Below are 22235 nucleotides of genomic sequence, written 5' to 3' on the forward strand. Positions count from 1 at the left end.
TCCCCATTTATTTAGTTTTATTACTAATACTAAATAAAGGGGGGTTGTTGCTGGCCACAACACATTCTAAGACTAATAATATACAACTCAAGTACCATTTCATACAGTCAGTGTTGGAAGATGGACAATTGAAGCTAGAAAAGATACACACTAGCCAAAATCCTGTAGATATGTTAACAAAAGTTGTAACCATGGAGAAATTGAGATTCTACTCAATTTCAATTAGTCATCAAGTATGATGGTGAAGATGAGAAATAACCAGGTCCAAGTGGAGTCATTATCTAACAAGTGAAGCAGCTATGGAGTTTATATAATTAGTCTCGAAGTGGGATATCGTTGGGTGTGGAGCTTGATTATCTTCCTGATTGTTCAGAGCTTTTTTGTTTCAGCTGTGCTGGATCCCTATTCCTAACGGAGTGGAAACACCGCCTATTTAATCGTTATCGGGGGGGAGCGATAGTGAATTTTATGAGTCCCCCTCGTGGCAATGGTTCAGGGGAAACGCCACCAAAGCTAAAAATAGATGAAAATTTGCCTTGTAAAATATTGTAATTTCATAGTCAATCTGGTATGTTCATTAGGCGGATGATCTGATGGTAGAAGTTATGTTAATTTAGGGTTTTGGGCCCTAGAAGGAAACCCTCAGTTTATTTGAGGGAATTCTATTATATTTGCATATTATTATTCTGAGTGAGAGAGAGAGAGGAGGTTGTGTGAGAGAAAAGAGGAAATTATAGCAGATTTGTTGTAGTTTATATCTCTTCAGTTTGCTAGATAATATAAAAGGAAGGACTAGTTGTTTCTCCATGGATGTAGCCCAAATTGGGTGAACCACATATATATATGTGTCTCTCTTGTTTTATGTGTTCATGTATTTTTGTTTTTGCAATATTTTATGTATTTCATTGCTCCGTTAATTAATTTCAAACAACTTATTTGTGAAAATGGGAGCTAATAAGAAAAGGAACTAAGAAATTTTTTGTTATGAAACCAGCTCAAGAAAAGATAGATCAACGCCTTAGAATTCAGACTCTTCGAGGGGGCAACCTCCTTTACATTACATAAATGAACAATTCTTGGATGATTCAAATGACAAAACCTCCTTTCTATATATAGGAGTCTAAGGAGTCACAATATAACCCAGACGACCTAACAATAATAATATAAAGCCACAAAAATAACAATAGAGGGATTCTATGGGGCACAGTAATAACAATATGGGGATAATAGGGGCACAACAATATTAATAAGGAATTCAACTACAATATTAATGGGGTAATCACTACTATTATAAGGACCCAGCATGCCCCTCTCCTTCAAAAAAGTGTTGTCCTCAACGCTTGAGTAGTTCTGGATGCTTCTGTATAAAATTCTCATCCTCCCATCTGGAATCTTCAGCAGCTAAGTTCTTCCACTTGATAAGATACTCCGAAATTGATCGATTTCGTAACTGTCAAGTTCTTGTTTCTGTGACTGCTTCCGGTTCCAATATAATTTTCCTTCCTTGTCAAGTTATGGCAATATTGTTTGAATTGGGAGCTTGTCGCCTATAACCTGCTTTAAACATGAAACATGGAAAACGGGGTGCAATCGAGAAGTTGTAGGAAGCTCCAATTTGTATGCCATAGTACCAGTCTTTTGCAACACCTTGTACAGACCATAATACTTTGGTGATAATTTATTATCCCTCTTAGCTTGCTTGAGGGACATTTGCTTATATGGTTGTAGCCATAGGAATACCCAATCACCTACATCAAAACTTCTTTCGCTACGATGTTGATCTACCTGTTGTTTCATTCTATTATGTGCCAACACGAGGTTATCCTTTAAGAGTTGGAGGACTTGTTGTTGATGTTCGATGTGATGTTCCACTGCTTGAACCTTATAATTTTCTCTTAAATATGATGTGATGGATGGTGGCTAATATCCATAAAGTGCCATAAATGGGGTCATTTTTGTTGCTGTATGGAAGGAAGTGTTATACCACCATTCAGCCAGAGGCAACCATTTGACCCATTGTGTCTGTTTATCAGATACAAAGCAACGAAGATATCCTTCCAAACATTTGTTTACTATCTCAATTTTCCCATTAGATTGAGGATGATAAGATGAGCTATGAGCTAATTGAGTACCAAGACAAGAAAATAATTCTGTCCAAAAATTTCCAGTGAAAATGGGATCTCTGTCACTTACAATAATCTTTGGGTTTCCATGTAGCTTTTGAATTGTTTCCATAAATGCAATAGATACTGTACTGGCTTTAAATGGATGTGATAATGCACAAAAGTGTGCATACTTGGTAAGTCTGTCAACTACCACCATGATGACACTCTTTCCCTCAGACTTGGGTAAACCTGTGATAAAATCCAGCGAAACCTCCTCCCAACGTTGGCTTGGAATGGATAAAGGTTGTAATAGACCCGGGTCTTAATTGTTTCAACTTTATTTTGTTGGCAAACCAAACATTCCGCCACAAACTTTTGAATATCTGATTTAAGGCCATCCCAAAAAAATTCCTTCTTAACCCTGTGGTAAGTTTTTAAAAATCCTGAGTTCCCTCCTAAGGGAGAAGTGTGCAATTCCATAAGAATATTTTGTTTTAGTTGGGAATTCTTACATAGGTATAAGCGATCTTTGTACCATAAAGAATCATTTTGCCAGCTAAATGTATCAGACGTATTAGAATCTTTTTGTAACTTTCGAATAAGTGCCACACTTCTTCGCCATTCCTCCCTTGCTTTGTTTATCCAATCTGGTTGGATAATAGAAATGGTGCACAACAATGCTTCCACGCCCTCATACTTTCTTTAGAGTGCATCTGCCACCACATTTTGCTTCCCTTTTTTGTAGATGATTTCAAAGTCATAACCCAACATCTTTGTGACCCACTTTTGTTGCTCTTCAGAGGATAATCTTTGTTATAAAAGTATTTAAGGCTATCATGATCTGTTTTTACCTTGAAGTGTCTTCCCATTAGGTAGGGTCGCCATTTCTTAAGTGCATGGAGTATTTCCAACATTTCCTTCTCATAAATAGCTTTGTGTAAAAACTTTCCCTTGATTGGACGAATTTCAAAAGCAATGGGTCTTTCATCTTGCATTAAAACAGCACCAATTCCATTTCCTGAAGCATCACATTCCACAATAAAGGTTTTTGTGAAGTCTGGTGTAGCTAAGACCAGTGCTTGGCACATTGCCTCTTTAAGATGCTCGAAGGCCTTTGTTGCTTCTGGAGTCCATAAAAATACATCTTTCTTCAATAATGTTGTTAGAGGTTCTACTATTCTCCCATAATTCTTAACAAACTTGCGATAATACCCTGTCAACCCGAGAAATCCTCGTAGATGCTTTATGGATGTGGGAATTTTCCATTCCTTAATGGCTTTAATTTGCTAGGGTCTACCTTAACTCCTTCATGAGATACAATATGACCCAGATATTCCACCTCTTGTACTCCAAAGAAACATTTGGATCTTTTTGCATATAATTGTTTCTCCTCCAATAGTTGTAGCACCCTGTCAACATGTTCAACATGATCCTTCCAAGACTTGCTGTAGATTAGTATATCATCAAAAAACACTAGCACAAATTTTCTAAGGAATGGTTTGAAAATGGAATTCATCAAACCTTGAAATGTTGAAGGTGCATTGGTAAGGCCAAAAGGCATGACCAAAAATTCATAATGACCCTCATGAGTTATAAATGCTTTTTTCGGAATGTCTTCAGTCTTCATTCTGATTTGATGATATCTTGAATGAAGATCCAACTTGGTGAAGTAAATTGATCCATGCAATTCATCCAGTAATTCATCAATGATAGGAATGGGAAACTTATCTTTAATAGTGAGCTTGTTGAGCTCCCTATAATCCGGACACATGCGCGTGATCCATCCTTCTTGTGCACTAATACTACTGGAGCAGAGAAAGAACTTTGACTCGGTTGAATTATACCAGCCTCTAGCATTTTTACAACCATACATTCAATTTCACTCTTTTGAGCATAGGGATATCTGTACGGCCTGATGTTTGGAGGAACACTTCCTGGAATCAGATGAATAGCATGATCATGATCACGAATAGGTGGGAGACCTTTGGGAGTCTCAAATACCTTGGAACGATTGTTCAAGACTTTTTGGAGATCTGGAGAAATAGATGATTCCAATGTGGAAACATCTAGCGAACATAATTGTGCAATTACACCCCTTTGTTCCTTTTTTAGAAGCTTTGTCATACTGTTAGAGCTGATTATCTTTCTTGGTTTCCCTGCAATACCCCTTAATTCAACTTCCTTTCCTTCCACAAAAAATTTCATGAAAAGTTCTTGAAAATTAAAAGCTATTGTACCCAAGGATTGTAGCCATTGGACTACTAGTACAACATCAGCACCTCTCATTGGAATGGAAAGCATTGGGCTAGTCAATACATATTCTCCCATCGATAGCTTGATATTATGGCACTTTCCAGAGCAATTTATTGTTCCTCCATTTGCAACCATCACTTGACACTCTGGTGCTGGATATAAGAAGCAATTCAATTCTTTTGCTACCTTACAATCAATAAAATTGTGGGTACTTCCTGAATCAATCAACACTTTTAGCTTTTTCTTCTTGGTTTTTCCTTCTATCTTGATGGTTTGAGGAGTGGTAATTCCAACCAATGCATTACAAGATATGGTCGGATTCATTTCTTCTTTATCTAGTCTTTTTTCCTAGAGTATATCCTCTTCTTTTGACCTTTCTTACTCCTTTTCTTCTTCCTCTTCACAATCTATGTAGAGTAATTGCTTCTCAGCACACTTATGACCTTTAGTGTATTTTCTATCACAACTATAACAAAGCCCTTTTTCTCTTTTTTCTTCCAATTGTTGTGGTGTCAACCTTATAGGTTGTGGAAGACTAGGGGCAACAACACTTCCATCTTTATTGTTGTGAGTGGTATGCTTCCTGGTTGCCATAATTTTGCTTTCCATGCCCTTTATATTAGATTCCACGCCATTTATCTTAGCTTCTGTTAGCTTTTGTGAGCGTGACATTTGTTGCACTTGTTCTTGTAATTTTGATATATCATGTAGCATTTCTTCCTCTTCTTCATGAGTCATGCTAGGGCTTTCAGGTTGCTTACTAGGTGTTTGCATTTTCTTTCCTCGGGGCATCCGTTATCGATAATAATGCTCTGCTATTCCCTTTGAATTCCTTCAAAATAAATTTTCAAACCAATCTTAAGCAAAAATTTAAAAGAATCTACACACCTTTTTTCACTTTGTAGGAGCTCGATATTTCCTCTAATGTATCTCTGTACTTTCAGATCATCCATTCTAAAATTGCGACCTGCAGTAGCCCTCCGTGTCCTTTTTCCAATGCCACCAATCTGATCCAAATTGGATTCTCCAAGGAAGAGTTATGCAAAATCTCCCGCAGTGACCTAATTATAGACTAGTTCAGTAGAGTGAACTTGTACGACATGCCACGAGTCACTGTTTCGACCTTTGGCTCTGAAAAATATATACAAGAAACTACAAATTGTCCTCTTTCTGTACCTTCTTACGAAATTTCAATCAGATGCTCAGAGAGAAGGTTATGACGATTTTCCCCAGGTCACCTATTTGGAATGAAATTCAGGAGTCTGCAAGAAGACCAACTTTCTCAGATCATATCTCCGCAAATATAGCACGAATAGCTCTGAAATTTGAACCCAAGATTCAGCGCGATTTCTTCTCAAATGGTTTTTTTTTAGCTTCTGAAACGTCGCAGGAAAAAAAGTTATACCGAAAATGCCACGATGACCTATTTGGAGCAGCGAAACCCTAGAATTCAAAGCTCTGATACCAAATGTTATGAAACCAGCTCAAGAAAAGATAGAGAAGATAGATCAATGCCTTAGAATTCAGCCTCTTCGAGGGGGCAACCTCCTTTACATTACATAAATGAACAATTCTTGGATGATTCAAATGACAAAACCTTCTTTCTATATATAGGAGTCTAAGGAGTCACAATATAACCTAGCCGACCTAACAATAATAATATAAGGCCACAAAAATAACAATAGAGGGATTCTATGGGGCATAGTAATAAAAATATGGGGATAATAGGGGCACAACAATATTAATAAGGGATGCAACTACAATATTAATGGGGTAATCACTAGTATTATAGGGACCCAACATTTTTAAAGGAAAAGCTAAAGGCATGTGCCATGTATAAATATGAATGGTTTGTAAGATAATCGTACAGTGATCGAAGAATATGATAGAGATATGTATTCCATCAAAAAGCATAGTGAGGAGATCACATGTGCGAGGAGAGAACATGTGTGAGAAGAACACATGCGTGAAGTGAGTGTGTAAATTGTGTGTAAGCAAAGAACATTATGAGACTAGGCTCAATAAGAAGTGCATAATGAGTGTGTGTCAGCATATCTAAGAAAGTACATACATAAAAAAATCATGTGCAAACGAGAACTATTTGAGATCTACGTTAGTGGAGAGTGAGAAAAGAAGAGTTCAAAACTGAGCAATGTGCCAGATGACTGCAAATGAACCAAAAAGAGAAGATCGATGATGAGAAGGAAAAAAAGGGAGACCATAATTAAAGATGTTTGAAGGTGTAAGAATTAAAGAAATCTTGCCTCTGGATCTTGTCTGAAAATGTGATGAAATAGAGATCTGATAGGAAAAATGGATTGGATCAAAAAATCTAAGGGGATTTTTGTTTCTACAAGTTAGTGCATGCAAATATGAGGGGATTGGTGTCTCTTGAAAATTGGTGCTTGCAAACTTGAGGGGATTGGAGTCTCCTACAAGTTGGTACTTACAAATATGAGGGGATTGGTGTCCATTGTAGGTTGGTTCCTAAAAATATTTATAATAGTAGGTTGGTGCCTACTTCAATCAAATAATTAAAAGAAGATTTGTGGTTATCTCGTGGATGGGTATCCATGTATATCATGTGCTCAATGCTCTTATGTGATTGGTATATTATACCGTGATTAAATGTTTTAAATAGTGTAAAGTTGTATTATATTAATTCACCCCCCCCCCCCCCTCCCCCCTTCTCAGTATAATTTTTAATACAACAAAGTAATTGATCAAAATCCATAAATACATAATCATTTTCATGCTTGGTGGAAGATAGACTAGACATGTACTCCATGGAGATGGATTCCCAACGTTTGTACATAGCATATATGTGCAACCCTTGCCTCTTGATGTCAATTTTAACAATAGTCCATGTAATTCATGATCTAATATATATGATAATGTCATGTTAAAGCTTTGTCCAATACGAGTACTTTTCTAGCACTACTAGCATATTTTCCATTCCAAACTTCCCATATGAACTTCTCATGTTCACTTGAAGGAACATAAATATGGGACAAATGGCATAAAAATTGATCACAAAGATGAAATTCAAAGACTAATTAACTACACCTAGTGTCCAATAGGTAACAAGGAAATCAAGTTCACTGCTATAAAATTAGGGCCACTCGACAAAGGTCTCTTATGCATGATATTTTAGCATTTCGATCAAGGCCACAATTGAAGGTTGTTTTAGGTAGGCCATAACATTATTTATGATGTCTTTCTTGTACTTCATGTTGAAGTTGAACTGTTGCAAGTATGTGTACCACTTCTGATGGAGGTCATTCTATAACTTTTTCAACCTCTACATGAACTTATAGAATTGTGGTCATTGTGTATGATTGTCTCCTTCCTTAGAATGTAAATATTCCATTGGTAATAGGACTAGAAACAAAATTCATCTCCTTGTCATAGATGTGTAACATGTGAACCTTAGTATAGAGTGCCTTAATTTGATAGCCATTAAATTTCCATGTTGAGTAAGGACTGCACAAAAATCATATTCTAAATCATCTATCCCAATATTGAATAGCTATTGTAGGTATGATAAAGTGAGTATAAGTGTTGAACAATTTTTTTGTTTTAGATTATTAAATTCTCTCTATTGTGGCAGTGCAAATAAACTTGGAATTTGGCCCTACCCTTGGTCACTTTGGTTAGTGGCCAAGCAATATGAGAGCCCAAGTGTGAATTTACAATAGAAACTAGCAATACCTATGAACCCGTAGAGCTCTATTATAGTTTCCCATGTTCCATGAATCATGAATGATTTGGATCTTAAATGGATCCATATGCACACCATGTGCTTCCATGATGTATCCTACAAAGTCTATATATGCCAAATGAGCATTTCTCTAAATTGACATATAACTTGTGCTACCTTAGGGTGCTTAGGATATATTATATGGTAAACCTTAATAGATTAATAAAACATATTGCACTTATCATGAATGATAAGCACTTGACTTCATCAATACTTAAATACATCCACACAAGAATGTAGAGAAACTCTTAAAGTAGAGCAATACCATAAAAAAATTCCTTATCAAAGAAATAAATACATAAACCATGATTATTTCAATCTAATTATCAAGGTGCAATATATCTTAATACAATAATAGGTATATGTCTTTATAGTTTCTCATAAATATTTATATGATTTTATATTAACTACCTTGTATTATATTATTTCCTCTAATTATAAAATAAGTGTATTTTATAATTATGACCACGTTAAACTCATTATAAATCTTTAGATATTTTATATATCTCCCATAAAAAAATATCAATAATATAAAGTTTTCCAAAAACAAATCTAAAAATAAAAGAGAGAAGAAAGAAAGAAAAATGTTTTTTTACTTATTCTCATTTAAATATATTTTTAAAAATAAATTTTTGTTATCATTGTGTAACTATATAATAGTTTTGTTTTAACGTTTGAAGATGTAAAGCGTTGATTTTAATATAACCAATAACATAAAAATATATATAATAAAGATATATATATCAGAATGCTTAATATACAGGGTGAGATTGGATTTTTTTTTTTAAATAATTTATTTTATACATAGGGAGTATTAGTTTAATAAATATTTTGGTTTTTTTTTAATTATTTTTTTTATTTTTTATCTCCGAATCAGTTTGTCTGACACATCATTACTAGCATAATTATTTCGCAGTCTACTCTTTCTATAAACTCGATCACAATGGGGATTTGAACTCTTTTCCATAAACTCAATCACAAGATTTAAACTTTGAACCAAAATTTAGTTAAAAAATAGTCATTATCCGTAAAATTGATTTATGGATGGAGTCAAAAGTTTCTTTGTAAACCAAAATTTGATAAGGCTGCACAAGAAATTCATGTTGTCTATGGCTTATGTGACAAATCAAATCAAATAAAATGTCTCTGGGACCATTATTGTTTGACATAAATAAAAGCATATGAGTGCTTGGGACCATTATTGTTACCATTTTCTTCACATATTCTAATGCATGAACTTCTAGAAAGTGAGGACAAACTATTTTTGGTAGGTGTGGGCAACCTACATTAAAAAAATGATTTCATATATTTCAGAAGTTCTCATCGCTTAGGTTAGATTACACACAATGAAAGTAGTATTGAAAGTAGTATCTATGACAAAGGTATGTTTTCAAAGATTATGATCACATTTGTTTCAATGAAGAAATGTATATTACATTTTTTCATTATTTTATATCCGGACTAACATGGTTGTTTTTATAGAACATTGAATTTTTTAAATTATTTTTTAAATTAATTTTTTAGTTATTATTTAAATTAAAATTGATATTTGATTTCAATGTAGAATTTGAATTTATTTTTTATAAGTAAAGTTTTCATTTTTCTTTTCTTAAATGTAGAAAATAAAAAATATTTTATAGTTTTAAGATAGGTAAGATTTACAAATATTTAGGAGTGAGTTTTTCCCTCTATAATAATTATTAGTTAATTATTTAAGTAGATAAATTATTTATAAATGATAATGTGATTTGAGAGGAAAGTTATTATATTTAAAAATTTAAAAATAATATATATATATATAATTGAATTTTTTCTATATTAAATAATAATTAATAAAATAATTGTTATATAGATTTTATTATTATTATTTTTATTTAAAATTTTTATCTATATTTTAATTGCGTTGAGTGGTACTTTCTAGCTTATATACATCATATGTTCTAATGTCTTATCTTGTTATATAAACATTTTGACTCAGTCAGTTTACATAATAAATATATAAAAAAATTAATTATAATTATTAATTATTAAAATTAAATTAAATTAAAAAAAAAAAAAAAAAAAAGATATAATTAGTGGCTTTTGGGTTCCAGGTTTTGGCAATCGATGATTTTGCCAAAAGTATTCTTATCTGGTGCAGGAGCATCCAGCTAAGGGCACCATGACCGGGTGTTGGTCTCCGCCAAGGTGGAAAGATTTATCAGTGTTTAGTTTCTTTATGTTTAATTGGTCAAAGCAAAATGTAGGGACTTGTTGTTTTTTAATTTCATGATTAGTTAGGGAACAGTATAGTTAGTTAGGGTCATTGTCACAATTGTTTGTCTTTTGGTGAATGATTATTATATAACTGTTTCTTCCATTTAGAAAAAAAAAAAAAAAAAGACATCTATGATTAATTGTAAAATCTTGCAGCACAAGAAGAACCAAATGAGTTAATAGTTATGTAACCAATAAAAGAAACAATTGAAGCGTAACTGTGGGCAAAACAGTACAAATATGAAATGTAAATCATTCTGAGGGGTTCAGCATATGAGAACAGTAATAGAATACAGAGAATAATTTTCTTTCATTCGAGTCCATCTGTAACAGTCATTGAAATATTTATCTACTTTTCCCTAATCATTGAATAAACCAAAATAAGCAGATACTGTGCATGCATAACCTTTTCATTTATTTTTCTCTCCTAAGGAACAGAAGGCAGACAAGGAAAATTGCACGAGAACTTCCAGTACGAAGGCTGGCGAACAACAAACAGAGTCCACGACTGAAAGAACCAGGCACATTACGAACAGTGCAACCAAGAACGAGTATATAAATGTTGAGTAACAAAATCCAGGACAGAGGTAACAAATACAACTGAATACATTGTATTTCCTTTCATTCCAAAAACAAAATATTTGTATACATATGACAGAGTCCAGGGATAACCCAACGAACAGCTAAAGAACCAACCGAACCAGTAGAACCCCAGACGAGGGTTCTAGATGGCCTCCAAACAGTATTTTTACAATTACACAACTGTGGATTACAAACAAGGGTCTGTACAAATTAACCCAAGTCGCATAGCGACGACAGAGAAGCATAAGCGAACAAGAACTGGGACTCTGTCTAACAAAACCGACAGAGACTAATAATAAAAACAAGTTGATAACAGTGGTAGAGCCTACCGGGAGAGAGCCGAAGCGTTTACACTAACCACGCCAAAGAACGAACCCCCAACCTGTGCAATCAAAACAGGGCAACATTGTCAGCCCAAACGAAGAGTAAGGGACAACGAAAAGCAAACGAAGCATAAGGAATTATCTGCACAGTGAACGAATCGATTACCTGGAGGTTTAGTCATGTGGGAGAAATGCAAACCCACTGAGCCACAGTCCATGGTGACATCCTGAGACCAAGGAGCCGTTCTTGTTAGAGCCAGAGGAAGACAGAGGAGAAAGACGAATCATGGAGAGATAGCTTACCTGGAGCGAATTGCGAGCAGGAGGAGGCCACCATAGTTGTGACCTGTAGCGTGCACATCCATTTATCAAATTTAATAAGCAGGAGAACCACAATAAAACTAGAACAACAGAGAAAATACAAGTTGAGCAACCGAACAGAACATATAGTAGCCATTTTTCTTACACAAGCGAGTAGAACCGTCACTCTGTTCCCAAGGAACCGAGTCTATAAGTCACCAGGACAAACGCAGGTGCCATACTCACAAGTAGCACAGCCCATAGCCAGTGCACGCAGAGCCGTGGCTTACCACCATACACTTGCAGCATGAAAAACTTGCTTCCAGATCAAACCCTCAGTGCAGCAGGGTCGCAGAACAAAAAAATGAAAGAATAACAATAGAAGGTAGGGTTTTGGCATAGACCGAGGAGCGGGAAACAACAACCAAGGCAAGGACCACCAGCACAGTGAAATTAATGACTGTCATAAATGCCACCAAACGCAATCCAGAATCATCCTAAGATTAACCACTAATCACCATTGTTAAGTCACAAAATCACTGTTTGATCATTTACTTATTGATTAGTGCATTATTGTGTTTTTGTTTAGTATTATTGCGTGGAACTACGGGCTGGTCCCATCATTATCTAATATAGTCTATTTTAAAGTGTGATATATATATATATATATATATATATAACTAGGTTGTCTCAATTTTGGATCAATCAAGGGCTAAGAGAGATTAATTCTCTCAAGCTTTACATTAAAAAAAGAAGTTTGCACCTTGAGATTTTTAATCCCCCTCTATACTTACAGATCTAAGCTACTTTTTAACCTATAACTAATAAATAATTTCTCAATTACCATTTTATTCATTGTGCCGAACCCAGTATGGCAATAGATCTCAAGCATTAACATTTAACATATCATACAATGGGACAAATTATTATTAATACCATGGGAAAAAAATACCATATTTATAAAAGAGGTATTAAAAAGTATGGTAAACAAATAAAAATATATCAAATAGGATTAGAAATCAACATCTAAGTATATACCAAGCTTATTGGCCAAATAATATGGTAAATAAAAGCGATATGATAAATAAATAAAAATATAAATAAATGAGAGGTATGGTAAATAAATAAAGCCTCTTTTCATATTTACACCATAAACCTACTTACAAATACTCAAAAAAGAGGTTTTATTTAGGTGAAGCCTATGGATCACATTATTATTAATACCATGCAAAAAAACATTATTAATCATAATACTAATAATAAAATATTATTATTAAATTTAATATTCATATTAAAATTATTAAATTTAATCAATTTGGATTAATACAATTTTAAATTTGTTATATTATAATATATATTAATATATCATGATATATATTAACTCTAGATATATATGGGAGGGAAGAGCAATGACATAGAGTGATAGAGGTGGAGAGATAGGGGGAGTGACAAGGGAGATATGGAGGTAAGCTAAAGGATAAGGGAGAGGAGGAATGAAGAGAGAGAGGGGGAGGAATGAGAGAGGTAGAGAAGGGTGTGTGAGGGAGAGGGAGACACAAAGATGGACATGGGAGAGAGAGAAGGAGAGAGGGAGGAGTGAGAGGATTGGAGGGTAGGGAGAGAGCAAGAGAGAGAGAGATGGGGGGAGGGAAAGAGAGGCAGGAGAGAAAGGGGGAGAGAGGAAGGATGAGAGAGAGGAAGAGAGAGGGAGGGAAGACGAAATATATAGAGAGTGAGAAGTGAAGAGAGAGAGGGAGTGACAAGGGAGAGATGGATAGAGAGACTATATGTTTAGGGGTGAGATAAAGAGACAAATGAGGAGAGATGGAGAGAATGGAGGAGAGAAGGGGAGAGGAGAGAGGGAGGGATATAGTAACATAGTTGGAGAGAGAGAGAGAGAGAGAGAGAGAGAGAGAGATAGAGAGAGAGAGTGATGGGGGAAGAGAGAGGATTGGAGCAAAAAGAGAGGGAGGGAGAGAGATAGAGGATTGGAGGGAAAACACACACACACACACAGCGAGAGAGAGAGAGATGGGGGAAGAGAGAGGGAGGGAAGAGAAAGCGAGAGAGAGAGAGAGAGCGAGAAAGAGATAGAGAAAGATAGAGATGGGGGAAGAGAGAGGGATGTAGGAGATAAACGGAGAGAGAGGAAGGATGAGAGACATGACTTGAGAGAGAGGAGGAAAGTAATGAGGGAAGAGAGAGAGGAGGAGAGTGATGAGGGAAGAGAGAGAGAGAGATGGGAGAAGAGAGAGGAAGGTAGGAGAGAAAGGGAGAGAGAAGAAGGACGAGAGAGAGGAGGAGAGAGGGAGGGAAAGAGGAGGATAGAGGGAGGAATATATAGATGGATTTGGAGGGGGAGAGAGGGAGGGAAGAAGAAAGACATAGAGAGTGAGAAGTGGAGAGAGAGATAGGTATTGACAAGGGAGAGATGGAGAGAGAGTGTTAATGTTTATGGGTGAGATAAAGAGACAAAGAAGGAGATATGGAGAGAATGGGGGAGAGAAGGAGAGAGACAGGGAGAGACAGAGAGATTGATAGATATGGAGTAAGATAGCATGTATGTTTGGGGGGGTAAGATAGAGAGACAAAGAAGGAGAGATGGAGGGAGATACAGATATAGATGGAGGGGGGAGAGAGGGAAGAAACTTCTTGCACTAGATGCATTGATTTTAATGTAGATGGTGATTTCTAATCCTATTTGATTGCTTGCACTAGATGCATTGATTTTAGTGTATATGATTTCTAATGATATTTGATTGCTTGCACTAGATGCATTGATTTCAATGTAGATGATGATTTCTAACCCTATTTGATTTCTTACACTAGATGCATTGATTTTAGTGTAGATGATGATTTCTAATGATATTTGATTACTTGCCCTAGATGCATTGATTTCAATATAGATAATTACTAATCCTATTTGATTGCTTGCACTAAATGCATTGATTTTAGTGTAGATGGTGATTTCTAATCCCATTTGATTGCTTGCACTATATGCATTGATTTCAATGTAGATGTTGATTTCAAATAATATTTGATTGCTTGCACTAGATGCATTGATTTCAATGTATATGATTTCTAATCCTATTTGATTGCTTGTACTAAATACATTGATTTCAATGTAGATGGTGATTTCTAATCCCATTTGATTGCTTGCACTAGATGCATTCATTTCAATGTAAATATTATTTTCTAATTTTATTTTATTGCTTGCATTAGATGCATTGATTTCAATGTAGATGTTGATTTTTGTTTTTACGTAATTGGATGTATGATGGTACATTAATTTTAAAGCATTTGGATGAACATTGTGCATTTATTTTAGTGTAAGCACAAAAAATTATTGGCAATGTACATTGTTTTTTGTGTTATATAATTCAAACTATTAATATTGGAGAGCAAGAGAGACAAGGTATGATGTTTACTACAACATCTCAAGCTAAAGATTTAAATGGTTTACAATTTCAACTATCTTTTTCATATAATCGATATGAAAAGATGACAAAAATAACAAGGGTGAAAATAAGAATAGTAGAAGAAAATAGTTTGAGATTAATCACAATGAAAACTATTTGTAATTGACTACATTCTTATTAACATTTTCTATCATTCAACACTATTACATTGTAATTTTGCATTCAAACTTTTTATATCATCATTTTTCATCATTGAAGTTATTAACAATGTTTGTCATCTCAATAAACTAAGGTAACTAAGAAAATTTAAAATTAGTATGACCAGATTAATCTTAGACATATTTAGCATATTTATAATGATTACATTAATATTAGATGTATTTACATGTTATGGATAAAATTAATCATATCTTTGATAGATTTTCCTTGTTAGATGTATTTACATGTTATTGATAAAATTAATTATATCTTCGATAGATTTTCCTTGACTACACACAATTGAAACCAACCTAGATCCATCTTAATTTCGAATCTATCAAGCACCGAGAAAAATTTTGCACTCAAAAAAAAGATTTACACCTCGAAAGATTTGATCTCTCAACGTTTAATAAATCTAGACTTAAGATAAATATAAACTAATTTATTTTTTCCTTAAACCAATTTCTATTTACAAATCATTTAAATACATAATCATATATAAACAAAATTTAAACTCAAAATTATATAAAAAATTCCTATCTAACAACTTTCTTTTTTAAAATAAACATAATCCAATGTTTAACACCATCTCCCAAAAAAAAAATCTTAACTTTATAATATTTAATCATTTCTCATTCCATTATTATATATTAATTTAATGAACAAATTTTTGAACATTTGTATTTTAAAAATAGTATCTAAAATGAATGCCACAAAAGTTTGAGACTTCTTTAAAAATGAAATTTATAACCGTCATAACCATTTATTTATTCAAAATTTTACCATATAACATACTCTATATATATATATATGTCCATTCTTCGAACCATAAAGCCAAAACCCGATTTATATTAATCCACTATCTAACACTACCTTACTTCAAAAAAAAATATATTAAACTTCGGTCATCTAACCATTTCCGTAACGCATTTATAATATGTTTTATGCTTTACATTTCAAAGTGCATGTCCACATGAACCATTAAGGACGGACAATACAATCAAATTATATATTTCCACTTTTCAGGGTTGGGTAATATTACTAAAACCGTAAACTTAAAAAAACATATACATACGTAGAAGCATGCTAAATGTCTTTAATAATTAAAGAAGAATCACTGCGGAGCAGCAAGTCGCTGCCCATAGAACAAGAGGTAGTGGACTTTGCCAAAATAGCAATTTACAACTTTTAAAAGTGTGAGCTTCTACCATCTTAGTCACAATGTTTATAGGAAAAAATTTAACATTACCTATAAATTCACACATGTATTTAGAATTCTACAACTGAGAATGAGCCTTTTCTTATAGAATGTCTTATAGAATGTTAAAATAAGTTTCCAGAATTTAGTTTTTGTCAAACTAGCAATTTAGAAAACAAGCTTCCAGAATTTAGTTTTTGCCAAACTAGCAATTTAGAATAGAACTTTTAAATGTGTGGGTTTCTATCATCTCAGCCACAATGTTCATATGGAAAAATTCTAGCATCACCCATGAATTCACACATGTATTTAGAATTCTACAGCTGAGAATGAGCCTTTTTCTTACAGAATGTTTTGGCTTCCAGAATTCAATTTTGCAGAAAGCATGGAGGCCTCTAATAATATTTTTGAAGTTGGAAAAGTAGTTAAAATGCTTGGTGATTCTGTTCTGCATAATTCTAAAGGCCCATTCCAGGAAAATTACTCCATTGTTCTGCATAATTCTAAAGACCCATCCGAGCAAAATTACTCCATCCCTTGTAAACAAGCTGACTATTGCCACAGATCCCCTGTAAACAAGTTGATTGTTGCCACAGGTACTCTGCGTTTAAAACCAATCAGATAAAATCTGAGAATGTTAAAACAGGCTTATTCAGTAGAGAGATAAGCTTAGGGTGTTATGGTTGATATGAACCTATCGTATATATTAGGTGATAATCGTGATATGCTATAGGAGCTTAGTTGTGTGATTGATTACAGAGAATACGTGATATGGTTGCATGCTTACCCAGTTAGCTCCTTCACTCGTTGTTGCTGACTTAGTTGCGGGGTTCACTAGTTCTATAACTCGTCAGTGGTAATTATGGATTGAAGCAAGGCGAAGCCGTACCTCCATTAACGGATTTATTGCGCTAATCATGCTAGCCAGACCAGATCACTGGTAGGCCCACTTCCATAGCCGAGAGGAAGTAAAATCAGAATTGTTGGTAAATAAATTATATAATGCTAGTTTCAATACATTCTTAGATCTCGATTTCTCCATGTTTCTCTATGTTTTCCAGCATGGATTCAGCCACTGGGCATGGATAGGATACTCGACTAGGCCACTTGGATTTGCTATTTTGCTACGCTAGCTTGGATGTTGGGCTGCTCAGTTGAGCTACTTAGTAGGGCTTATAGCTTGGATGTTGGGCTGCTTGGTTGAACTACTTGGCAGGGCTTATAGGCTTGCCTTACAGGCTGCTAAGAACACATAGGCAGATATTAGGACAGAGAATATGTCATATGTCTGCTAATATGTCAATACATGAGGCAAAAGGAAATAGATGAAGAGCTTTATGGCATTATTGATCAGTGAGCGTTAGGGAGGTGGCCTTGTTAAGAAGTCACAAAGATACTCTATCCGCTTAATTTAGGACCAGGCAGTGCAGTTCATTGCCTAGATTCTTGTAGGAAAAGTCATGAGGAAGTGTCACGCAGATGAAGTTTCAGCGCCAGTAGTGGCAGCAAAATGCACGAAGGACATCCAATACAATTGGGTGAAATTGTTGGGTTGTGTTATATTCTTTCCACGTAGTTAATAGGGGGTTTGAAGGGCACCCGTAACCCCACTTTATGGGGTCCGGGGAAATTTTGGTTTTGGACCATATGTTAGGTTGGGCGGACCCACCTATGGTTTTGTGCATGATTTTCGCACATGTTTTTTGGACGCGATGGTTTTCGGTCCATGGTATTGGATGCTTCGGCATGTATAAATATGTATTGTAACATTGAAAGGAACATAATGAAAAATCAAGCGGGTAGTCCCGGTTTTGGGATCCAGGGAAAAATATCTGTGCATATGTGTTTTATGGGTTATGCTCTCGCATTGTTTATTTTCTTTGTTTAAGAATTCGTATGCAGGTAATTTCTGTACAGGGTTAAAACCTACAGAAATATCTATGCCAGGAGTTCCTCGCGAACTACCGAGAAGCCCAGGAAGAAAGAAAGCCATTCCATTATGTATGATTGTTGTTGTCTATTTTGTTAGTCACCTAGAGGTTGCCAGAGGATAGTTCGTCCCCCTGCACAAGGAAGATTTACTTGAGGCCAAGATTTTCCCCAACCTTGTTCGCTCAGTTTTCGGTCTACATGGAGTTCAAGGCTGATTTTCATAGTGTGTCCATTAGAGCGTGGAAGGACCCAAAGCACACATGGCATCAGTTTCCTTATTTGGTATTCGAGACGGATGTGAAAGAAATTGTGGGGTATTGGCCAGTAGAGTGGCACCAACCCACGATGCTTGATGTGGGAACAAGCAAAGGCACAGAGAGCTCTGTTGCGTAGAAGCAAAAGGATACAAATCAGAAGGTCGCACGTGCCTTGGCTAAGTAGAAGAAGGAAGTTGCTAAGGGAGTTGCGGAGAAAGAACAAATGGAGAAGGAGTGAGCTGCTAAAGAGAAACCTGAAAAAGAACAACATGATATAGAAGAAGGCGCCGAATCCGCTGCGCATCACACTAACAAGCAAGATTTGTCAGAGCAGGGAGGAGGCGGTGGTGAGGAGCAGAGAACTCCTTTCATCTTGAAGAAACATGGTCAGTAGTAGATTGCTGGACAGCACAAAAAGCATAAGTTTGATGGGCAGATGCATCTTGACCCAATGGTGTTGATAGAAGGCAATCTCGATGAGATCGGGGATAAGGTGAGAGACACAACAACTGAAGTGTTGCAATAATTTGAGAAATAATATATGCAGATGCAGGGAAGCGTCCAACAGGATCTGCGCGAGCTACAGATCCAGCCTAACAGAATCCGGGTGGGCATTAGGCAAGGGAGCGGAGCACAAGAGAGACTAACACTAGGAAGTAGCACAGTGGTAGAGTTAGAATGAACTCTGGAGCTCAGAGTCATACCATTTCTAGAGGGTCAATCCACATATAATTAGATGAGGATCACGCTGTGATCAATACATTGAAGGACATGGGGCTGAATCTAGACATGCCCCTGCTCCAGACCCTCCATGCGCTACATTAGGGGGTGTGAGATGAGTTGAGGATCTTAGAACAATGCACCCTCACTATCATCAGTGAGTTTAAGGTCAACAACGAACACTTATTCGCAGAGAAAACCCAGAAACTGAAGGAAAAGGAGGAGCTAGAGACACGCTGTCAGAGCCTAGAAACAATGATCAAGTAGGCCTGCAAGTAATTACCTGAATTGAACATACTAGAGGATGCAGAGGCCTCAGCCAAAGTAAGGAAATTGGTTGCTCCAGTACGTGCATCAAAGGAGGAAGTTGGCAAGGTTACCTTTGATTTCTAGATGAAGATAGCAGAGTTGCAGTTGAAGTTGCAGCCCACGACTCCACCAAAGGTACGGGAGTAGCGCGCAACAACCATCAAGGAGAATATGAGCACCTTGGATGTCACATTGAATGACTACAAAATGGTGTTCGATGTAGCAATCAAATTATGGAAAAATCTATAGGAGGACTCGAACCTGCAGAAGTTGAACATCGATGTATGTGAGACGTAGTAGAAGTATGATGAGATCCAAGAAAATGTGTGCACTTTGGCACCAGTGTAACGCCTCGCAAAGTTACAAGAGGGAAAGTAGCTACAAGCACAGGTGGAAGAATTCCAAAGGAAAGAGGTTGTACTAAAGACCAGATTACAGTTGTGGCTAGAGGAAGCTTGTTGGCTTACTCTGTCACTTGAGAAAAATATAAAGGTGATATAGTAGACGTAACAGATAATGCACATAGCAGTGGAGGGACCAACAACAGAGAAATTGGTCGAAGAGGTCTAGCAGGCAGGGACACGTAGCGCTGCCGAAGATGCAGTGTTGCAGTTTGAGCTGGGTGGTCTTCGCAGCAAGATCGAGGTGCCAACTGAGTGACTCGAGGGTGAGTCACGATATTTGTGTTAGGGGCCTGTTGGGATAGGGTCCCTAGGGTCATTTTTTGGGGTTATTTAACCAAGGTTTTGTATAAAATTTTGTAAAATTTGTAAGGTCTCTGCAAAATGTGGATACCGAGCGCGTAGATAGATAAGAGTCAAAGGGGTCTTAGCCCCTTGTTTGGGTCAGTTTTAAGATTCTCCCATGGTTCGCAGACCATGGTATTGTATGAAGGAAAGTTATAAATAGTTGAGTCATAGCGGGTCTTGAAGATAACTTAGAATGAAGAATTGTGAATGGTGAATGGTTTTTGTTGTTTTGGGCAAGTGCTAAGGCAGGAAGGCTCTACTTCCTGTACTTAGGTGAGAAGGGGAAGGGTCCTGTAGCTGAGTGCGTAGAAGGCCTTAGCAAATCCGCAGCTGAGTGCACGGACCTCTGCAGCTAAATGCGTGGGGTAGAAGAGTCTGTAATATGAACATTGAAGATCAATAAAGACTGATTTTGAAGAATTACTGTGCATTTCTGTCGAATTTGTTTATGTTATGTTCTGTCACTTAATGATATGGTTTTATGAAATAATGAATGAACACTGAGTGAAATCACTGAATCTATCTTAATGATGCATGATATGAGTATTTATCTACTTCCACGAAGTTAAAAGCTATTTCAGTTATGTTTTCTATTGAACTGGATAGATCCGCGTGAAATCAGATCTAGGGTTGTTTATTGATGCATGAAAATAGATAAATCGTTTGTTTCAGGTTGAGTGGAATGGTCATAGACCTTTGCGAAGGTCTGGAATCCTTTTTAACGTAGTTACAGTGATGATCCCTAGAAGGATATCGATTTGCACAATGGAAAATTTGGACTGTCAAAGCCTAAGAATTGTTTATCACATGTCCCTAGATGTGGAAACTTGGTTCTAACATCCCCCAATACTGCTTCGGGTGAGGTTGTAGCTTGCGCTATGCAAGTTGTTTTCGAAAGGGCCAATAGTTAGGGTTTTGTTGGTTGGCGCAACAACTCCAAACCTGGGCAAGGCCCCCTTAAGCCAACACTTTGTAGCATTGTTTCTCTCCGACCAAGAACACGTAGAGTCTCTGCTAGAAATTCTTCATCCATCTCTACCTGTTCCAAACACACACACAAAATATTATCATCACCTACAAATATATGAAATATAATCAACTCTTAAGAAAGGAATTTTTTTTATTTATTTATTTTTTATTTCCAAAACTATTATCTGCACTTCTTGTCAATCAACTATATTTCAAGAGTTATATAAATATATATATATATATAACTCTTGACATATATATATATATAACTCTTGGTATATATATATATACCAACTAGCGTTACCCAGCTACATGCGAGTCCATATAACTCTTGGTATATATATATATACCAACTAGCGTTACCCAGCTACATGCGAGTCCATAATGTGTTTCATATGTATTTGCTAATATATATATATATCTATATATATATATATATATATATATATATATATATTAGCAAATACATATGAAACACATTATGGACTTGTATGTAGCTGGGTAACGCTAGTTGGTATGCAATATATACAATTCTTTCTAGGATTTGGAAAGGTCCACAATACCGAGGGGCTAGTTTTGCACACCCCTTCCATTGCAAGAACATACACATGATCCCCAACTTGGAATTCCTTATAATTCCTTTTCCTATCTGCATATGTCTTTTGCCTGTCCTAGGCGACTTTCAAATTTTTCTGAACTTTTTTCATAGTGGACTCCATCTTTACTAACATCTCAGGTCCAAGGATTAATTTATCCTCGGGGTTGTCCCAATTAACAAGTGTTTTGCATCTCCTTCCATATAAAACTTCAAAAGGGCTCATTTTTAATGATTCATGATAATTGTTATTGTATGTGAAATATACCATGTGGAGGTACTCCTCACATTTGCTTGGTTGTTGCATCAC

This window comes from Pinus tabuliformis, chromosome 9 (genome assembly GCF_031772625.1).
Source record: "Pinus tabuliformis cultivar Carrire ecotype Pingquan chromosome 9, CPIR1, whole genome shotgun sequence".
Lineage (NCBI taxonomy): Eukaryota > Viridiplantae > Streptophyta > Pinopsida > Pinales > Pinaceae > Pinus > Pinus tabuliformis.